The sequence below is a fragment of the Cryptomeria japonica genome, unplaced genomic scaffold (assembly GCF_030272615.1).
Source record: "Cryptomeria japonica unplaced genomic scaffold, Sugi_1.0 HiC_scaffold_209, whole genome shotgun sequence".
Lineage (NCBI taxonomy): Eukaryota > Viridiplantae > Streptophyta > Pinopsida > Cupressales > Cupressaceae > Cryptomeria > Cryptomeria japonica.
Window position 1 is genome coordinate 237501 of NW_026729031.1, and position 15000 is coordinate 252500.

The window sequence follows — 15000 nt, forward strand, 5'->3', positions numbered from 1 at the left end:
CACCTCGGAATGGTCCAAGCATCGGACGCGCTTGGGGCGACTGCCAGTGCCAACCCCTTATCCCGCGATGCGTCCGATACACAGATGGTTCCAAGGCGGCCGAGGAGCCTCACCGCATAGCAATCGGGGGTGCGAGGCGAGGGATGGGGCGGGAAGGCCCCAACGGCTAGACGGAAGAGGCTTCAGGGCCGCCTAGGAATGGTCCAAGCATCGGACACGCTTGGGGCGACTACCAGTGACAGCCCCCTATCCCGCGATGCGTCCGATACGAAGATGGTTCCAAGGCGGCCGAGGAGCCTCACCGCATAGCAATCGGGGTGCGAGGTGGGGGATGCGGCGAGATGGCCCCAACGGCTAGACGGAAGAGGCCACAGGGCCGCGTCGGAATAGTCCAAGCATCGGACGCGCTTGGGGCGACTACCAGTGACAACCCCTTATCCCGCGATGCGTCCGATACGAAGATAGTTCCAAGGCGGCCGAGGAGCCTCACCGCATAGCAATCGGGGTGCGAGGTGGGGGATGCGGCGAGATGGCCCCAACGGCTAGACGGAAGAGGCTGCAGGGCCGCCTCGGAATAGTCCAAGCATCGGACGCGCTTGGGGCCACTACCAGTGACAACCCCTTATCCCGCGATGCGTCCGATACGAAGATAGTTCCAAGGCGGCCGAAGAGCCTCACCGCATAGCAATCGGGGTGCGAGGTGGGGGATGCGGCGAGATGGCCCCAACGGCTAGACGGAAGAGGCCACAGGGCCGCCTCGGAATAGTCCAAGCATCGGACGCGCTTGGGGCGACTACCAGTGACAACCCCTTATCCCGCGATGCGTCCGATACGAAGATAGTTCCCAGGCGGCCGAGGAGCCTCACCGCATAGCAATCGGGGTGCGAGGCGAGGGATGCGGCGAGATGGCCCCAAAGGCTAGACGGAAGAGGCTGCAGGGCTGCCTCGGAATAGTCCAAGCATCGGACGCGCTTGGGGCGACTACCACTGCCAACCCCTTATCCCGCGATGCGTCCGATACACAGATAGTTCCGAGGCGGCCGAGGAGGTGGGGGATGCAGCGAGATGGCCCCAACGGCTAGACGGAAGAGGCTGCAGGGCCGCCTCGGAATAGTCCAAGCATCGGACGCGCTTGGGGCGACTACCAGTGACAACCCCTTATCCCGCGATGCGTCCGATACACAGATAGTTCCGAGGCGGCCAAGGAGCCTCACCGCATAGCAATCGTGGTGCGAGGTGGGGGATGCGGCGAGATGGCCCCAACGGCTAGACGGAAGAGGCTGCAGGGCCGCCTCGGAATGGTCCAAGCATCGGATGCGCTTGGGGCGACTACCACTGCCAACCCCTTATCCCGCGATGCGTCCGATACACAGATAGTTCCAAGGCGGCCGAGGAGCCTCACAGCATAGCAATCAGGGTGCGAGGCGAGGGATGCGGCGAGAAAGCCCCAACGGCTAGAGGGAAGAGGCTTCAGGTCCGCCTCGGAATGGTCCAAGCATCGGACGCGCTTGGGGCGACTACCAGTGACAACCCCTTATCCCGCGACGCGTCCGATACACAGATAGTTCCAAGGCGGCCGAGGAGCCTCACCGCATAGCAATCGGGGTGCGAGGCGAGGGATGCGGCGAGAAGGACCCAACGGCTACACGGAAGAGGCTTCGGGGCCGCCTCGGAATGGTCCAAGCATCGGACGCGCTTGGGGCGACTACCAGTGACAACCCCTTATCCCACGACGCGTCCGATACACAGATAGTTCCAAGGCGGCCGAGGAGCCTCACCGCATAGCAATCGGGGTGCGAGGCGAGGGATGCGGCGAGAACGACCCAACGGCTACACGGAAGAGGCTTCGGGGCCGCCTCGGAATGGTCCAAGCATCGGACGCGCTTGGGGCGACTACCAGTGACAACCCCTTATCCCGCGACGCGTCCGATACACAGATAGTTCCAAGGCGGCCGAGGAGCCTCACCGCATAGCAATCGGGGTGCGAGGCGAGGGATGCGGCGAGAAGGACCCAACGGCTAGACGGAAGAGGCTTCGGGTCCGCCTCGGAATGGTCCAAGCATCGGACGCGCTTGGGGCGACTACCAGTGACAACCCCTTATCCCGCGACGCGTCCGATACACAGATAGTTCCAAGGCGGCCGAGGAGCCTCACCGCATAGCAATCGGGGTGCGAGGCGAGGGATGCGGCGAGAAGGACCCAACGGCTAGACGGAAGAGGCTTCGGGTCCGCCTCGGAATGGTCCAAGCATCGGACGCGCTTGGGGCGACTACCAGTGACAACCCCTTATCCCGCGACGCGTCCGATACACAGATAGTTCCAAGGCGGCCGAGGAGCCTCACCGCATAGCAATCGGGGTGCGAGGCGAGGGATGCGGCGAGAAGGACCCAACGGCTAGACGGAAGAGGCTTCGGGTCCGCCTCGGAATGGTCCAAGCATCGGACGCGCTTGGGGCGACTACCAGTGACAACCCCTTATCCCGCGACGCGTCCGATACACAGATAGTTCCGAGGCGGCCGAGGAGCCTCACCGCATAGCAATCGGGGTGCGAGGCGAAGGATGCGGCGAGAAGGACCCAACGGCTAGACGGAAGAGGCTTCGGGTCCGCCTCGGAATGGTCCAAGCATCGGACGCGCTTGGGGCGACTACCAGTGACAACCCCTTATCCCGCGACGCGTCCGATACACAGATAGTTCCAAGGCGGCCGAGGAGCCTCACCGCATAGCAATCGGGGTGCGAGGCGAGGGATGCGGCGAGAAGGACCCAACGGCTAGACGGAAGAGGCTTCAGGGCCGCCTCGGAATGGTCCAAGCATCGAACGCGCTTGGGGCGACTACCAGTGACAACCCCTTATCCCGCGACGCGTCCGATACACAGATAGTTCCGAGGCGGCCGAGGAGCCTCACCGCATAGCAATCGGGGTGCGAGGCGAGGGATGCGGCGAGAAGGACCCAACGGCTAGACGGAAGAGGCTTCAGGGCCGCCTCGGAATGGTCCAAGCATCGGACGCGCTTGGGGCGACTACCAGTGACAACCCCTTATCCCGCGACGCGTCCGATACACAGATAGTTCCGAGGCGGCCGAGGAGCCTCACCGCATAGCAATCGGGGTGCGAGGCGAGGGATGCGGCGAGAAGGACCCAACGGCTAGACGGAAGAGGCTTCAGGGCCGCCTCGGAATGGTCCAAGCATCGGACGCGCTTGGGGCGACTACCAATGACAACCCCTTATCCCGCGACGCGTCCGATACACAGATAGTTCCGAGGCGGCCGAGGAGCCTCACCGCATAGCAATCGGGGTGCGAGGCGAGGGATGCGGCGAGAAGGACCCAACGGCTAGACGGAAGAGGCTTCAGGGCCGCCTCGGAATGGTCCAAGCATCGGACGCGCTTGGGGCGACTACCAGTGACAACCCCTTATCCCGCGACGCGTCCGATACACAGATAGTTCCGAGGCGGCCGAGGAGCCTCACCGCATAGCAATCGGGGTGCGAGGCGAGGGATGCGGCGAGAAGGACCCAACGGCTAGACGGAAGAGGCTTCAGGGCCGCCTCGGAATGGTCCAAGCATCGGACGCGCTTGGGGCGACTACCGTTGCCAACCCCTTATCCCGTGATGCGTCTGATACACAGATAGTTCCGAGGCGGCCGAGGAGCCTCACCGCATAGCAATCGGGTTGCGAGGCAGATTATTGGGAAGGGAACCCCCTGGGATGCGGCTCAAGCAGTGCCCAAAGGGACTGGAATGCGGAATCACATCGAGAGACCCAAATGCTATACGAGGGCTCAAATCGAATTATCGATTTGGCCACGACATGGACGCATCGGAACGACTACCTTTGCCGAACCACTCGCAATTGCATCCATACCGAAACCAATAGACATTTCCGTTAGAGCCCTCGCATAGCATTCGGGAATCTCGCATGCCCCTCTAAATCGACCAATGCTGGCGCTCAATGAAAATCCGAGCGCTACCACCGTTCGAGCGCCAGCATTGGTCGAGTTAGAGGGGCACGGGGGAGAATGCTCCAGTCAACACCTCCCCTATATAAGTTATTTGTCCGATTCTCGCACAACCGTAGTCTGCCTCGTCGAATCAAACAACGGTCCCAGATTCCGACTTCCGTTCCGTAGAGACCCAAAAGCTAGATGGAGGCTCGCAAGAAAGAGAGTCGGCGCATAGCAATCGGGTTTCTCGAACGTTTAGGGACCGAGCTCACTTGCGGATAGGGCAAAATCCGCCAAGCAACCCAAAAGCTAGACGGGGGCTCGAATCGAATCGCCTAGGCGGCCACAACAACGACGTGTTGGATCGACTACCAGTGCCAAACCATTCAGCAAGACTAGTCTGTGTCGAGGCCGGATAGAGATTCTCAGAGAGCGCCCGCATAGCATTTAGGAGACCTGCCGCGTCCCTCACACTCGACAAATGGTGGTGCACGTTTATAAATCCGAGCGATCCCAACCCTTTCAAGCACCAACATCGGTCGAGATAGAGGGGCACGGAGGGGGCTGCGTGAGACAACACAGTCCCCTATATAAGTTATTTGTCCGATTCTCACACATCCGAAGAATGGTCATCAAATCGGACAACAGCCCAAACTTCCGACTTCCGTCCCAGAAAGCCCAAGAGCTATCTAAAACGTTCATGGCCGGAACTCGATCGCGGCTATACCAGTCCGCCAAGCAACCCAAAAGCTAGACTGGAGCTCTAGTCGAATCACCTCTGTGGCCATTGCAAGGACGTGTTGGAGCGACTACCATTGCCGAACCATTCCGCAGGTCGAGTCCATACCAAGGCCGCATAGAGATTCACGATGAGCTCCTGCATAGCAATCAGGAGACTTGCCGTGTCCATCACAATCGATAAATCCTGGTGCAAGATTTTTGCATCCGAGCGCTCCAACCAGTCGAGCACCAGCATCAATCGACATAAACGGGCACGGGGGGAGGATGCTCGAGAACACTACCTCCCCTATATAAGTTATTTGTCCGATTCTCAAGCAGCCGAAGTCTGGTCATCGAATCGGGTCAAAGACCACAACTTCCGACTTTACCCACAATGCAAGTCATCGAATCGAACATCGGCCCCCGAGTCGGACTCCATGCGTATGTCAGGTCATCGGACCCAAATTCCGCCTTCCTGCGCATGGCGGGCCATCAATATCAACTCGGTCATCGGACCCAAACTCCGCCTTTTTGCGTATGGCACGCCTTCAAATCGGTCATCGGACCCAAATTCCGCCTTCCTGTGCATGGCGGGCCATCAACATCAACTCGGTCATCGGACCCAAATTCCGCCTTTCTGCGCATGGCACGCCATCAACTCGGTCATCGGACCCAAATTCCGCCTTCCTGCGCATGGCAGGTCATCGGACACAAATTCAGACCTCGCCAATATGCCTACGTATCGAATCGGTCATCGGACCCAACTTCCGACTTCATCCATACTGTAGGGTCTTTGAGGTTGGCGCGGTGCGCTCAACCCAGGGAGTCGACCCATCGAAGCATACACCTCCCCTATATAAGCTATTTGTCCGATTCCCACACCTGTGTAGTTTGCACCTCTGACCAGGACATCGACCCCAACTTCCGAACTCGACTGCAACGACGGCACCAGCGCCTTGGTGCGCACCTTGCGACGCACAGTCCCAACATTCGCCTTCCTGCACATGGCAGGTCATCGGACCCAAATTCCGACCTCGCGAGTATGCCTACATATCGAATCGGTCATCGGACCCAACTTCCGACTTCATCCATACCGTAGGGTCTTTGAGGTTGGCGCGGTGCGCTCAACCCGGGGAGTCGACCCAACGAAGCATACACCTCCCCTATATAAGCTATTTGTCCGATTCCCACACCTGTGTAGTTTGCACCTCCGATCAAGACATCGACCCCAACTTCCGAACTCGCCTCCAACGACCGAACCAGCGCCTTGGTGCGCACCTTGCAACGCACAGTGCCAACATTCGCCTTCCTGCACGTGGCAGGTCATCGGACCCAAATTCCGACCTCGCGAGTATGCCTACATATCGAATCGGTCATCGGACCCAACTTCCGACTTCATCCATACCGTAGGGTCTTTGAGGTTGGCGCGGTGCGCTCAACCCGGGGAGTCGACCCAACGAAGCATACACCTCCCCTATATAAGCTATTTGTCCGATTCCCACACCTGTGTAGCTTGCACCTCCGATCAGGACATCGACCCCAACTTCCGAACTCGACTAAAAAGACCGCACCAGCGCCTTGGTGTGCACCTTGCAACGCACAGTGTCAACATTCGCCTTCCTGCACATGGCAGGTCATCGGACCCAAATTCCGACCTCATGAGCATACCTACTAATCGAATCGGTCATCGGACCCAACTTCCGACTTCATCCATACCGTAGGGTCTTTGAGGTTGGCGCGGTGCGCTCAACCTGGGGAGTCGACCCATCGAAGCATACACCTCCCCTATATAAGCTATTTGTCCGATTCCGACACCTGTGTAGTTTGCACCTCCGCTCAGGACATCGACCCCAACTTCCGAACTCGCCTGCAACGACCGAACCAGCGCCTTGGTGCGCACCAAAAGTGCGCACTTTTGGAGGGCACTTTTGTGCGCTCCAAAGGTGCGCACTTTTGGAGGGCACTTTTCTGCGCTCCAAAGGTGCGCACTTTTGGAGGGCACTTTTTGGAGGGCACTTTTCTGCGCTCCAAAGGTGCGCACTTTTGGAGGGCACTTTTTGGAGGGCACTTTTCTGCGCTCCAAAGGTGCGCACTTTTGGAGGGCACTTTTTGGAGGGCACTTTTCTGCGCTCCAAAGGTGCGCACTTTTGGAGGGCACTTTTTGGAGGGCACTTTTCTGCGCTCCAAAGGTGCGCACTTTTGGAGGGCACTTTTTGGAGGGCACTTTTCTGCGCTCCAAAGGTGCGCACTTTTGGAGGGCACTTTTTGGAGGGCACTTTTCTGCGCTCCAAAGGTGCGCACTTTTGGAGGGCACTTTTTGGAGGGCACTTTTCTGCGCTCCAAAGGTGCGCACTTTTGGAGGGCACTTTTTGGAGGGCACTTTTCTGCGCTCCAAAGGTGCGCACTTTTGGAGGGCACTTTTTGGAGGGCACTTTTCTGCGCTCCAAAGGTGCGCACTTTTGGAGGGCACTTTTTGGAGGGCACTTTTCTGCGCTCCAAAGGTGCGCACTTTTGGAGGGCACTTTTTGGAGGGCACTTTTCTGCGCTCCAAAGGTGCGCACTTTTGGAGGGCACTTTTGTGCACTCCAAAGGTGCGCACTTTTGGAGGGCACTTTTCCTGTGCTCCAAAGGTGCACACCTAGGTGAGCACCTTCGACCACACCTTGTAGCACACCAAACTCTGACTTTCGACTTCATCCGCAATGCAGGGTCTTTGAGGTTGGCGCAATGCGCACAACCAGGGGAGTCGACCCATCAAACCCAACACCTCCCCTATATAAGCTATTTGTCTGATTCTCATACATGCGTAGCCTGCAGGAGCAATTAGGACATCGACCCCAACTTTCGGCTTCTAAACGAAAACAAGGTCTTTGAGGTTGGTGTAATGCGAACAACTAGGGGAGTCAACCCATCAAACCCAACACCTCCCCTATATAAGCTATTTGTCTGATTCTCATACATGTGTAGTCTACAGGAGCAATTAGGACATCGACCCCAACTTTTGACTTCTTAACGAAAACAAGGTCTTTGAGGTTGACGTAATGCGCACAACCAGGGGAGTCGACCCATCAAACCCAACACCTCCCCTATATAAGCTATTTGTCCGATTCTCATACATGTGTAGCCTGCAGGAGCCATTAGGACATTGACCCCAACTTTTGACTTCTTAACGAAAACAAGGTCTTTGAGGTTGGCGTAATGCGCACAACCAAGGGAGTTGACCCATCAAACCCAACACCTCCCCTATATAAGCTATTTGTCTGATTCTCATACATGTGTAGCCTGCAACAACGATTAGGACATCCACCCCAACTTCTGAATTCGTCTGCGTTGACCGCACCAAAGGTGCACGCCTTGGTGCTCACCAAAATCCGACTTCCGACTTCTTCTGCTATGCGGGGTCTTTGAGGTTGGCGCAGTGCGCACAACCAGGGGAGTCAACCCACCGAATGCAACACCTCCCCTATATAAGCTATTTGTCTGATTCTCATACATGCGTAGACTGCAGCAATGATTAGGACATCCACCCCAACTTTTGACTTCTTAAACAAGACAGGGTCTTTGAAGTTGGTGCAGTGCACACAACCAGGGGAGTCGACCCATCAAACGCAACACCTCCCCTATATAAAGCTATTTGTCCGATTCTCATACGTGTAGTCTGCAGCAGCGATTAGGACATCGACCCCAACTTCCGAATTCGTTTGCATTGACCGCACCAAAGGTGCACGCCTTGGTGTGCACCCTGGAGTGCACTTTGGTGCTCACCTCGGTGCACACTTTGGTGTGCACCTCGGTGTGCACCAAAGGTGCGCACCTTGGAGCGCACCAAAGGTGTACACTTTGGAGCGCACCACATAGGGTCTTTGAGAGGTTGGCGCAGTGCGCACACCAAGGTGGGTGTTGAGGTGCGTGCCGAGGTGGGTGGGTGCTAGGGTGCGCTCCATGGTGGGTGCCAGGGTGGGTGCGTGCTAGGGTGGATTCCAAAGAGGGTCATAGGGTGGGTGCCAAGGTGGGTTGGTGATATAGTGGGTTCAAAGGTGGGTACTAGGGTGGGTTCCAAGGTGGGTCACAAGTTGGGTGCCAGGATGCGTGGGTGTTAGGTTGGGTGCCAAGGTGGGCTCCTGCGTGGGTGGGTGCTAGGGTGGGTTTCAAGGTGGACGCGAGGGCGGGTGCCAAGGTGGGTAACAAGTTGGGTGTTAGGATGGGTGAGTGCTAGAGTGGGTGCCAAGGTGGGTGGGTGCTAAGGTGGATGCCAAGGTGGTTCACAGGGTGGGTGGGTTCTAGGGTGAGTTCCAAGGTGGGTCACAGGTTCAGTGCTAGGGTGGGTGTCAAGGCGGGTGTCGAGGTGCCTGGGTGCTAGGGTGTGGATGCCAATGTGGGTCATAGGGTGGGTACTAGGGTGGGCTGCAATGTGGGTGCCAAGGTGGGTAACATGCTCGGTGGGTTCTAAATTGGGTGCCAGGGTGGGTGTGCACCCACCTTGCCCGAGGTGGGTGCCAAGGTGCCAGTGTGGGTGGGTGCTAAGGTGGATGCCAAGGTGGGTGAGAAGGTGGGTGATAGGTTGAGTGGTAGGATGGGTGGGTGCCAAGATGGGTCACAGGGTGGGTGCAAGGGTGGGTAGGTGCTAGGGTTGGTGTCAGGGTGGGTGGGTGCTAGGTTGGGTTCCAAGGTGGGTGCGAGGGTGAGTGTCAAGGTGGGTCACAGGTTAGGTGCTAGGATGGGTGAGTGCTAGGGTGCAAAGGTGCCAGGGTGGGTGCTAGGATGGGTCGATGCTAGGGTGAGTGGCAAGGTGGGTCCACAAGTGTCAAGGTGGGTGCCGAGGTGGGTGCCAAGTCGGCGACTGCTATGGTGGATGCCAAGGTGGGTCACGGGGTGGGTGCCAAGTTGCTAGGTTGGGTTCCAAGGTGGGTGCCAACGTGGGTGCTAGGGTGCGTGGGTTAAAGGGTGTGTCACAACGTGGGTGCCAGGATGGGTGCGCACCCACACTGGCCAAGACGGGTGCGGGTGCAAGGTTGGGTTCCAAGCCCGGTCACAGGCTGGGTGCTAGGATGGGTGGGTGCCAAGGTGGGCACCAGGGTGGGTGCACCCACCCTGGCCAAGGTGGGTCACGGGGTGGGTCCTAGGGTGGGTAACGGGGTGGGTACTAAGGTGCGTGCCAAGGTGGGTCATAGGGTGGGTGCCAAGGTGGGCACCAGGGTGGGTGTGCACCAACCCTAGCCAGGGTAGGTCACGGGGTGGTTGTCGGGGTGGGCGTCAAGGAGCCAAGGTGGGTGGCAAGTAGCCAAGTTGCGTGCCAAGGTGGGTGTCGGGGTGGGTGCCAAGGATCCAAGGTGGGTGCCAAGGAACCAAGGTGGGTGTCTGGGTGGGTGCCGAGGTGGGAGCCAGGGTGGGTCCCAAGGTGAGTGCAAAGGTGGGTGCCAGGGTCAAGGTGAGTGCCAATGTGGGTTCCAAGGTGCCAGGGTCAGGGTGAGTGCCAATGTGGGTTCAAAGGTGCTAAGTTGGGTGCGAGGTTGGGTGCGAGGGTGGGTGGGTGCCAAGGTGTGCTAGGTGGAAGCCCGGGTGGGTCGGCATCCCATGGGTGTCGAGTTGGGTGCCTGATGGGTGCTTCTTGTCAAGTTTTAGTCGTCGGGACTCATTTCGAGCCTTAGAGGTCGTTTCTTGTCCGGTTGCCCTGTCTTCGACCTGGGAACCCAATTTTGGTCCTCGGGTCCCATTTTTTTTTGTCTCGCATCCCACTTTTGGCCTGTGGCCTTTTCGGGGTCGATTCTCGTTTTGGGCATCAGAGCATGTTTCTTCTCCTAAAACCCAATATTTGTTTATTAAGTCTCGGAACACATTTTTGTTCTCGTGGACCCATCATGGGTCTTGGAACGCATTTGTGGTCCTTGGGTCCCATTTTGCATCCCGAAACTTGTGTTTTGGTGCTTGATCCCTATTTTGGGTGCCCACCTTGCACCAAGTGCGCACCCGGGGCAAACCGAGCGCCTTGGTGCACCGGGGCAAGATCGAGCGTGCACCCGAGGCGCCCCGAACATGCACCAAGGTGCACTCGGCCCACATGTGAGCGCAGGTCGTTGCGCCCGAGGTGGTGTGTGGGCACCGCGTTGCAGACGGGACACTGCACGCACACGACGCCCCCTCCAGGTGCACGCACGTAGGCCGGGCCGGGTGCACACCCGACGCCCTAGCAAGGTGCGCGCACCCGGGCAGGGCTCACACTTGGCGAACGGGGCGCACTTCGCGAGGGAGGGTGTGCACCTCGACGGGGGTGGGTGGCCGGGGTGGATTCGCACGTGGGTCGCGGTTTGCTAAGTACACACTGCGACAAGCTCATAACGGGTGCGATCATACCAGCGTTAGTGCACCGGATCCCATCAGAACTCCGCAGTTAAGCGCGCTTGGGCCGGAGTAGTACTGGGATGGGTGACCTCCCGGGAAGTCCCGGTGTTGCACCCTTTTTTAGTTTTTCGCCGGGCGTCGCAATGCTATTTGAATAAACCTTTTGCCCGTTTGCGTTCTCGTCGGGGCCGGGCCGGGCCGGGGTGCGCTGCCCGCACTACCGCGCGCGCGGGGGCGACACCGAGCGCGCACCCGAGGCGCCCCGAGCACACAGGCCACGGTGCAACCCGGGCGTTGTGCGCGCACCCCGGTGCGCCCGAGGTGCTGCGCGCGCACCCAGGTGAAATCGGTGTGCACCTCGGCCAGTGCGCGCTCGGTCGAGTCGCGCACGTTGGCCAAGGTGCACGGTGATGTTTCTTACTCTAAGGTTCCGCACCAGACGCCCGGGACAGGTGAGCGAAGCTGGGCGGGGCCGGGTGCGCGGCCGGGGCAGGTGCACGCAGCTGGAGAGAGCTTTGGAGCACACTTCGGAGCGCACCAATGATGCGCTCCATTCAAAAGTTTCCTGAAAAGGCAAAAAAAGTTGAGATTATAGAATTTCCCACTTGAGAGATTGTAAAAAAAAAAAATTTAAAATGAAGGAAACGCGGGTGCCAAGGTGTGCGCAGCCCAGCCAAGGTGTGCGCACCAAGGCGCCCACCCTGGCGAAGGTGCACGCAAGGTGCGCACCCGAGGCAAACCGGACAATTAACCCAACTTTCGACTTCGCGCGCACCTTGGAGCGCACTTCGGAGCGCTCCTTGGTGCGCACCAATCTTGGGCACCTCGGAGTGCACCATGGCGCCCACCAAGGTGCGCACCCGGGGCAAACCGAGCTCCGACTTCGTGCGCACCTTGGAGCGCACGAAAGGTGCGCACCATGGCGCCCACCAAGGTGCGCAGCCCAGCCAAGGCGTGCGCATCAAGGTGCGCACCCTGGCGAAGGTGCGCACCCGGGGCAAACCGAGCTCCGACTTCGTGCGCACCTTGGAGCGCACAAAAGGTGCGCAACCCAGCCAAGGTGTGCGCACCCCGGTCAAACCGAGCTCCGAATCGTGCGCACCAGAGGTGCACGCCATCGTGCGCACCTTGGAGCACACTTCGGAGCCCTCCTTGGTGCGCGCCGATGTTGCGCACCTCGGAGCGCACCCGGGGAAAACAATGCAATTAACCCGACTTTCGACTTCGTGGGCACCTCGGAGCGCTCTCGGGTTCGCACCTCGGAGCACACCGAGGTGCGCACCTTTGATGCGCTGCCTTCACCAATTTCCAGAAAAGGCAAGAAAACATTGAGAAGGTGTGCGCACCGAGGTGCCCACCCTGGCGAAGGTGCACGCGAGGTGCGCACCCGGGGCAAACCGGGCTCCGACTTCGTGCACGCCGCACCTTGGAGCACACTTCGGAGCGCTCCTTGGTGCGCACCAGGGCGCGCAACCCAGCCGAGGTGCCCACCCCGGCGAAGGTGCACGCGAGGTGCGCACCCGGGGCAAACCGGGCTCCGACTTCGTGCACGCCATGGTGCCCACCGCGGCGAAGGTGCACGCGAGGTGCGCACCCGGGGCAAACCGGGCTCCGACTTCGTGCACGCCGCACCTTGGAGCACACTTCGGAGCGCTCCTTGGTGCGCACCATGGTGCCCACCAGGGCGCGCAACCCCGCCGAAGGTGCACGCGAGGTGCGCACCCGGGGCAAACCGGGCTCCGACTTCGTGCACGCCGCACCTTGGAGCACACTTCGGAGCGCTCCTTGGTGCGCACCATGGTGCCCACCAGGGCGCGCAACCCCGCCGAAGGTGCACGCGAGGTGCGCACCCGGGGCAAACCGGGCTCCGACTTCGTGCACGCCATGGTGCGCACCGCGGCGAAGGTGCGCACCCGGGGCAAACCGGGCTCCGACTTCGTGCACGCCGCACCTTGGAGCACACTTCGGAGCGCTCCTTGGTGCGCACCAGGGCGCGCAACCCAGCCGAGGTGCCCACCCCGGCGAAGGTGCACGCGAGGTGCGTACCCGGGGCAAACCGGGCTCCGACTTCGTGCACGCCGCACCTTGGAGCACACTTCGGAGCGCTCCTTGGTGCGCACCATGGTGCCCACCAGGCCGCGCAACCCAGCCAAGGTGTGCGCACCAAGGTGCACGCGAGGTGCGCACCCGGGGCAAACCGGGGTCCGACTTCGTGCACGCCGCACCTTGGAGCACACATCGGGGCGCTCCCGGGTTCGCACCGGCGTTGCGCACCGTGGTGGGCACCTCGGAGCACACCAAGGTGGGCAGCGAGGTGCGCACCTTTGATGCGATGCCTTCACTAATTTCCATAAAAGGCAAAAAAAAAACGAGATTTTAAAATTTCCGTTTTGAAAGATAGTGAGAAAAAGGGAATGCTGGTGCCATCTTGAGCCCGCCCTGGTGCGCAGCCCAGCCAAGGTGTGCGCACCAAGGTGCCCACCCTGGCGAAGGTGCGCGCCCGGGCAATTAACCCAACTTCCAACTTCGCGCGCGCCAGGGTGGGAGCGCACCCAACAACCGGGCCTGGGAAGAGCCAATGCGAGAAACCCCACCAAACGCTCTGACAAAAAAAGAGGGGGCGCTCCAGTAACCCCGCTTCGGAGCGCACCCTGGGCAAACCCAGCCAAGGTGCCCACCCCGGCCAAGGTGCAGGCGAGGTGCGCACCCGGGGCAAACCGGGCTCCGACAACGTGCACGCCGCACCTTGGAGCACACTTCGTAGCGCTCCCGGGTGCGCACCTCAGAGCACACCAAGGTGGGCAGCGAGGTGCGCACCTTTGATGCGCTGCCTTCACTAATTTCCAGAAAAGGCAAAAAAAAAAGGAGATTTTAAAATTTCCGTTTTGAAAGATAGTGAAAAAAACGGAACGCGCGTGCCATCTTGAGCCCGCCCTGGTGCGCAGCCCAGGTAAGGTGCCCACCCTGGCAAAGGTGCGCACCCGGGCAATTAACCCTACTTCCGACTTCGTGCGCGCCAGGGTGGCAACCGGGCCTCGGAAGAGCCAATGCGAGAAACCCCACCAAACGCTCCGACAAAAAAAGAGGCGGCGCTCCAATAACCCCGCTTCGGAGCGCAGCCGGGGCAAACCCAGCCAAGGTGCCCACCCCGACGAAGGTGCACGCGAGGTGCGCACCCGGGGCAAACCGGGCTCCGACAACGTGCACGCAGCACCTTGGAGCACACTTCGAAGCACTCCCGGGTGCCCACCGGCGTTGCGCACCGTGGTGGGCAGCGAGGTGCGCACCTTTGATGCGCTGCCTTCACTAATTTCCAGAAAAAGGCAAAAAAAAATGAGATTTTAAAATTTCCGTTTTGAAAGATAGTGAAAAAAAAGGAACGCGGGTGCCATCTTGAGCCCGCCCTGGTGCGCAGCCCAGGCAAGGCATGCGCACCAAGGTGCCCACCCGAGGTGCACACCCGGGGCAAACCGGGCTCCGACTTCGTGCAGGCCGCACCTTGGAGCACACTTCGGAGCGCTCCTTGGTGCGCACCATGGTGCCCACCAGGGCGCGCAACCCAGCCAAGGTCTGCACACCAAGGTGCCCACCCCGGCGAAGGTGCACGCGAGGTGCGCACCCGGGGCAAACCGGGCTCCGACTTCGTGCACGCCATGGTGCCCACCGCGGCGAAGGTGCACGCGAGGTGCGCACCCGGGGCAAACCGGGCTCCGACTTCGTGCACGCCGCACCTTGGAGCACACTTCGGAGCGCTCCTTGGTGCGCACCATGGTGCCCACCAGGGCGCGCAACCCAGCCAAGGTGTGCGCACCAAGGTGCACGCGAGGTGCGCACCCGGGGCAAACCGGGGTCCGACTTCGTGCACGCCGCACCTTGGAGCACACATCGGAGCGCTCCCAGGTTCGCACCAGCGTTGCGCACCTTTGATGCGCTGCCTTCACTAATTTCCAGAAAAGGCAAAAAAAAACGAGATTTTAAAATTTCCGTTCTGAAAGAT

At 59.9% G+C, this 15000-nt stretch overlaps 1 non-coding gene across 1 annotated transcript; it reads left to right on the top strand.

Moving 5' to 3' along the window:
- The first annotated feature begins 11001 nt into the window (after nt 1–11001).
- Nucleotides 11002–11120, top strand: LOC131868542 (5S ribosomal RNA). The gene has a single exon (XR_009366992.1). It is a non-coding gene; the product is annotated as a 5S ribosomal RNA (ribosomal RNA).
- Nucleotides 11121–15000: the final 3880 nt, after the last annotated feature.